Raw genomic sequence first — 7,444 nt, forward strand, 5'->3', positions numbered from 1 at the left:
CCCAGTGCTCAAGGCAGACATTCTTTACTATAGCTTGGTTTTAAGAAGGTTTCAGGGGATATTTTTTGTTTTAGGCTTAAGGTCTAAAGATTATCTCAGGGCAAGAGTTTCAGGGGTTCATCCAGCCTTCATGGCTCCAAAACTTATGGGTTCTATGAAAATTTGAAATGCTATTCTGCATTGCTGCCCCTTTGATCAAGATTCTTCTATAGAATCTTTGATCAAAATGTTCAGTGATGGTAGCCAGACACCATCCAGTTCTTCTGATCTCATGGCAAAGGAGGCAGTTGTCGGACCTTGTATGACTGCAAGCTTTTAAGACTACAGGCACTATCCAGTGAACTTGGGCAAACAACAGAAACACTAACCACGTTATTAGGCCAATTAACTGAGATGTCCCATGAAACCATGACCCTAAACCTCCAAACCAAGGAGCCAGATCCCATGAGGTATTTGGTTGTACATAAGCAGCTTCAGCAGCTACCCTTTTTTTTTTTTCTTTCTGGTTATTGTTGTAAATATATTTATCACTCAATTTTTGCCAATTCTGCTTTTAACAGGTGTACAACTTATTGACAAGAAGTGCATTAATAGGTTGTGCAACCTGACAGTTGATGCAAAAATTCTTGACAAATTTTAGCAAACAAAATTAGCGACTAAACACATCTTAGGCTGTGTTCTCTAGAGAAGCATCATACCAAAAAAAAAAAAAAAAACATATAAATATGTACGGAGAGAGATTTATATCAAGGAAATGGCTCACAAGGTTCTAGAGGCTGGAACGTCCCAAGCCAGAACAGAGGAGTCCCCTGATTCATATAGCCACAGGGACTGATGGATCCAAGACCAGCAGGACAGAGAGCAGGGCTCTTGCTCACAGGCTGCAAAGATCGACAAAGCCCAGGATCGCCAGACAAGACAGCAGGAAAGTGGCTAGCTCTAATCCAGGGAACCGGACGTCAGACAAACAGGATCCAGCTGCAGGATACAGAGCGAGCAAAAGCCCATGAGCTCTGCCAGAATGTCCACTTATATCCTATGCAGGCCACACGCCAAATGAAACTCCCTTTCAACTGACTGGCTACTCACAACAGATCCCATCACAGAGGTGATCACATTATATCAAATCTCAGCATGGAAGTGATCACAACATCATGTGGCTGCCAAAGCACTGAGAATCATGGCCTTGCCAAGTTAACACACAACCTTAAGCATCACGACAAGGTTTATTGCAGAAATGCAGGTTGTTTTCACATTTGAAAATAAGCACTCAACATGCTTGCTGGTGGAGGACTGGAGGCTGGAGGAAGAACAAACACCCTCTTCAGAGATTATCAGCCCAAGAATTGTTTGGCTGTCAGACCAGTCTCACTGAAAGGCCTTTTCAAGGCAACGCAGAATACCTGGGGTGTTAGAAGCATATCACAATATCGACAGGAGCCAAGCAGGTAACGTAAATGTGTAAAATAAGGGCGGACAGTAGAAATACTGGGCCCTGGGACTGAATCGGAAAGCACCTACCTCCCTAAAGATTTCCAGAATCCAGGCTTAAAACAAAACAGAGCAAAAAACTTCACTAGTCAAACAGCATGCATCCAGAGTAGATAAGTAGGTCTAACCACGAGCAACTAGATTGTGGCCCTTAGTTGGAAGTGGCCACCAACCCATCTCTGTAGGTAGTCATCTCCCTGAGGAGGCAAAGGCTGTAACATCTGTAAGGGCAGCTCTGGAAAACCAGGCCTTGGACAGGCCTCCAGAGGTGAGGCTCATTCCTCTACCTCCACAGAAGGAGCGTTTACAATCTCTTCTCCTGCACGCAGCCTGGCGCCATCCCTTTCTTGTTCCCACAATGTCATTTAAAGATACTGCTGCTTTGGTCTTTTCCTGTCACATCAGCCTTGGTCCTCTTCCTGCACCTCTCATTACCAATCACCCATTACTTGTAATATCAAAGCTCTCCGTTTTCAAGCCTTAACCTGACTCTGCCTGCCCTAACCTCTCGTGTACTTTTCAGGTAAGTTTCTAGTACAGGTGAAGGAGTTGGTGGAGGGCTCTCTGTCCTGGCTACTCTTTCTTATAAGGTGCCCTGTGTGCTTAAACGTTCAGTTTCTGGGGAGTTTCAGACTGTTGTAACAGAGAGAGCTGAGTTATCAGGCTAGTGTAGAGTGTGGAGAGTGGAGAGAGAATGGGAGCACAGACACTGCCTGTGGCCTGGCCATGGCATCTTTACTTGCAAGCTCTGAAACTCTCAGAGGTAACCAGATGCCCTCACCTACAGACTGAATCACCACATAACCTTCCCTAAGACAACTACAGGGCTTTGCCACCACACCTGCTTTATGACACCGGAGGGCTTTGTGATGCGGTCGATGACTGTGAGGTGGAGATGACAAGGCTTAGGTCGATGACTGTGAGGTGGAGATGACAAGGCTTAGCGCTGAGAATCATTAGGCACCAGTATCCTGGATGCCTAGATAGAGGGAGAGCTGGTCTCCTCATGCTAATGAGGCGAGACCATGTTGTGCCCTACTTTCGTTTGGTGGCACGCTGGATATCCCGTGTATAAATATGCCTCTATTATCTGCCTTATAGTTAATATTTGGCGAAAGAAAAAGAAATACCATGGATTCAAACTGGAATCCAACAGGAGCGCCTGTGAGGTAGGGAAACTCTCTGAACACTACTGAACTCTTAAGTCTCAGACACGAAGCTTTTAAACCCCCAGTTTCTCTCCTTATCCCCCCACCCCAGAGGTTTTTTTTTCTTTTTTAATCAATCCTTCAGTTATTATTGTATAGTCATTTACTTCTTAGAGCCTAGAACAATTCCTTACCAGCCCTCTATGCAATGTACTCTAATTGGAAAGCCAAGGACATTACCTGACTTGGGTTGAGGCCTCAAAGATATACAGTCTACCTTACTGGACCTCCCAGTGTGGGTGATTTTTCTAGTTGGTGGTTCTTTCAGGCCTTTGTAAGTGGAAGCCTTTGGCTACTGGAACCATTCACCCTTTAATCTGTTCCACTCTTCCTCCTGTGGCATCCTCAGCCACCCACAGAAATTCTCCTAGAAATGGGGTATAAGGCATGGAGTCTGGAAGAGCCTAGAAGTGAGTCAAATAAGCAGAAGAGAGAAACGTTGGGGTAAAAAAGGGGGGCTAATGAAAGGAAATGTAGGAAAAGTATAAAATAAAGAAAGATATATAAAAGGGATCAGAAAATGTTTATTGGTTTTGTCCCATTTTGGGCGTGAAAAGAAATTTGTGTCAAAGCTTCACGTTCTAACCTTTTTTGTCTTTAAGCAATGCCAAAGGGTCAGCCAAAGGGCTAGAGACGCTCCACCAAGAGGTAAGGTCCCAATCTCTCTGACTCCCCTTCACTGTGAGCGAGGTTCCCATGGATACTAACCCTAACCCTTGGTGCCAGGAGCGAGGTACTCTAACCACTAAAGGCTGAAGTTCCCCCAATTGACAATTTCTTACAGAAACTTCCTTGGATGGGAAATCAGAGCCTGGGAATGTCCAAATTTCTCTACCTTAACCTGCTGGGAATGAAGGAATGAGGAAATAGAACAGAAGTCCCTGTGTTATTTACTAGTTTTTATGACACTGTGGAAGTCATTCCATGTCTCAGTCTTATTATCCATAAAATGGGCGTAACACTGATGATCCTGCTGCACTCACACTCTGACTGTGAACATCAAATGAGGTTAGGAATGAGATACACAGTGCAAATGTTTAAGTTATACACAGACATGCCTTGGAGCCTGACTCCTGAAGCCTTTAGTCTCCTTTACTGAGAGTCAAAGCCCCCACTACTGGCTTCCAATACAATGTCCCTACCCGCACCTGTCCATCTAACACTGTTTCCTGGTTTTTCAGCTAGGAGACCTTCCGAGGAAGAAGCTGAGAAGCTCCAAGAGCGTCTCACTGTCACAAAAAGGTGATCTCTTGCTCTCTGTTCTTTGTTGTCTCCCAAGTCCCAGCCTGGCCTGTGATGATTTCTCAGTTTGGCCAGGGACAAGGAAGAGGAGAGGGACAATGCATGGGAGGGAACCATACACAAGAGAGGCTGGTTCACTGGTTGAGAGAGTTGCCAGGACAGAAGTGATCAGACATCACAGGAGAGAACATCTCCCAGTCTGCACTGTGCTAGAGTCACATTACTGCTGGACTTCAGGTCTAACTAGCACATAACTTATAAAAGATTCTACATGAAGGGGAACTCAGCAAGGAGACAAGTTATTCAGCCTAGAGCCTGGATTCTGCATAATTAAGTCACCCCTGTCATATTCCTTTTGCTTCTATACCCTTTCAAAGGCAGACTCCTCTGAGTCTGGCTTGGCCTTGAAACATAGGGAGGTCACTCACTAGGACAGTCTTCAGATAGAAGCCTATCATCCTCTTAATAAGATCTCCAGAGGAGAGGACTAGTCCCCAAGAGATGCTTTATATAGCACCAGGGACAATCCACAGTCCCTAGAATACAGTGATACCACAAAGATGTCATTATCTACAAATACGCATAACAGACATTGCTTTCATAGCCCCCAATGAGGCTGACTCTAGGTTATACTTGGTGATGTGCCTGGTGATGGCCATTCTGCTAACTACCTGACATCCTCACCTGCTTGGTTCCAGTCTAGTTCAGCTTCTCAACAGAGTTCAGCAGAGAATTCGCCCTACCTCCCAGTCCTATCTGAGGGCCCTGCCCACCCAGCAGTTTATCTGAGACCTTGCCTGACAAGACCAAGACCCTCAGCTCAGCCAGGCCTAACAAGCAAAGTGGTAGATTCCTGGGGGTAGGCCCAGGGCTTACACGCCTAGGGGAAAAGAAGGGCCAATCCCCCAAAGCACGCTTTTCCAAGGAGGCAGATGACACTGCATCAGTAATGGTTGCCATGCTTCTGTTTCCAGGCAGGGCTGGCTTCCTCAGGAAGGACGTGTGTTGCAGCTCCTATATACAAACCTCTACTATCATATCTCCGATGACACGGCTCTGGACATTGAACAATTGGTGACAGGTAAAAACACCCTGATCACCCCCATTTCGGCAGGGACGTCACCACACTCCTCTTGCCTAGAGATTCTGTCCATCTCTGGAGTGTCTAAGCAGAGTCTGCGTCTGCGTTCCAAGAACTCCAGAGAGTTTTTACTGGCATCCGTAACCTTCACACTGTTAAAATTAGCGGATCAGAAATCCTTAACCCAGACGGCTGGCCCGTCCACCGGTGTGGTCAGCATCCAAGATCACTGGGATGAACACCTGCAGCTAGGGAAGGGATTTCAACTGCCAGATGTGCCCAGGGACCCGGGAACTACAACTTCCTCAAGACTTGAGGAGAGTGGAGTTCCTGTGAACCAACAACAGATGATGTATAGCAGCCACAGATTTTTCCATGGGAACCAAGGCCAGCAGCCCTTGAGGTCCCATGTCTCTCTGCTGTTCCTGACCACAGACCTCACGAACCTGACACATGGTATAGCCATGCATATGGTCACTATCTCCCTGGTCCACCTCCCATTACTCAGTCCTGAACTTCTCAGGCTTCTTGAGGTCCATGTAAAAAAATGGATGCGTTTCCAGAGGAGGGGACTCCTCGGACATGTGGAAGAGTCCCTGAGGCAGCTTATGCCACACACACCAGTAACTTTCACCAAGTGTGATAATTTGAATGCTTGTGTTGAAACAACGGGGACCATTTCCCACAAGACCTGGGGTTCATGTATGCTCAGCCAGCCTACTCAGGCCTTCTGGCTTTTTAAATGGTCTATCAGGGACGAAGAACAAAGCTGCCACTGCCAGAAAACCCCAAACCCTCTGGCTCTGGCCTTGCCCTCTGCAGCCCTTAAAGTTCTAACTGGCCTCTATCCACAACCTGAGAGACAGGCTGAAGACTCGGGTGATCGTCTGAAGCAGAAGCACAGCCAGCTATTCTGTGCCTTCTCTAGTCTAACCAGCGAGTCCCTGCTTGTCACTTACATTGAGTATCCAGGCACTTCCGCAAACAGGTATATACCCCAATTTCCCATGAATGTTCCTTTTTTCTTCAATGAGTGCTCCGTCCTCCTGCTCTTCCCTAATAATCCAACCCAGTCAACTTCACCTTCTTCCACATCTACCCCAAAGTCGGTCTCTCCAACTGACCATCAACGAAACCACATCAATATCCCATTTCTGGCTCTGGCCAAGTTCAAAGCATTGGAGTGGAACCTGCTGCAGAGGCACCTCCTGGTTAGGTGGGAATTACCAACTGCATTCAACAAATCTCAGTGTGCCCAGAGTCTCATGCAATATAAGCCCTGTGACACAGCCCAGTCTCCTGAGACCCTGGGAACTTCCTGGTCCGGGAAGCCCGTCTCACTCCTCACGGGGGAGCTACCCTTCCTCCCGGACCATGCCCAGATGCTGCTGGAGTTCCACCTCCAGAAGCAGTTAATGCGGCATCACTGGGGCCTGTCTCAAAGGATTAAGGAGTCCACTGCCTTGCTCCTATCCCCTGCTGACGAACAGCCTCTGCCCTCCAGCAGTAAAGCCTTGGACCATGTGAATGTCCCCTGGCCTGCAGCCCCAGAGGTCAGTGGGGTTGGTGACCTGATCTCACTCACATTGGCCCCAGTGTCAGACTCCATGCCACACTTGCTCACCCAGACCAAAGCAATACTGCAGAGCCACATCGACTCCAAATGTTGGCAGACCCTCCAGGGCACTGTCATTGCCCATATATTTATCTCCCAGGACTGCAGAATGCCTGGGAGCACGAAAGGACCTCAGTTCCCCTGCAAACCGGAAAACAAGCTCCTAGAGCTACAGGCAGCAACCGATCCTGATATATCTCAGAAAGTTAGGTCCTCACAGACTCTGCCAGGTGCTGTCATTGAAAGCACTAAGCTGTCCAGATCCCTGCCCAAGGGAGCCATGGAGAAGCTGGGACCTAATTTGCAGGACAAACATCTAGCCTTCCTGTCAGGGCTGCCTGCTCTCTATTATTTGGCTCCCTCCAAGGCCACGGGCCTGCCAATCACTAGCCAATCTGCAAACGCAGAGATAATGCCTGAGCCTGTTGAAATCACACCAGACTCTCTCACTGAGATGGTCTCCTACGAAGAACGGTGCATAAGTCCCGGGCCAGGCCATCAAGATGACGAGACTCATGCAGACGGAGCACAAGAGTTCCTCACTAAAGTGCAGGAAGAACGAACAAAGGAGACGGTGCGTCCAGAAACTCACAGAGATGCTGCTATTCTAAAGGCACTCAAAACATCCATCTTGACCAAACTAAATTTCCATCTTAGAAAAAAGGTCCTAGAGATGCATCTGGGAATTCCCATAAAGGCAAGGGAGTCCCGGAACCGATGTGTAGCAGTCTCAGTGAACTTACCCACACAGGAGGCACCTGGGAGTCTAAACAGCCAAGGGAAAACATGGCTCCAGAAACTCCTCAT

Source organism: Elephas maximus, chromosome 3 (genome assembly GCF_024166365.1).
Source record: "Elephas maximus indicus isolate mEleMax1 chromosome 3, mEleMax1 primary haplotype, whole genome shotgun sequence".
In the NCBI taxonomy this organism is placed as follows: domain Eukaryota; kingdom Metazoa; phylum Chordata; class Mammalia; order Proboscidea; family Elephantidae; genus Elephas; species Elephas maximus.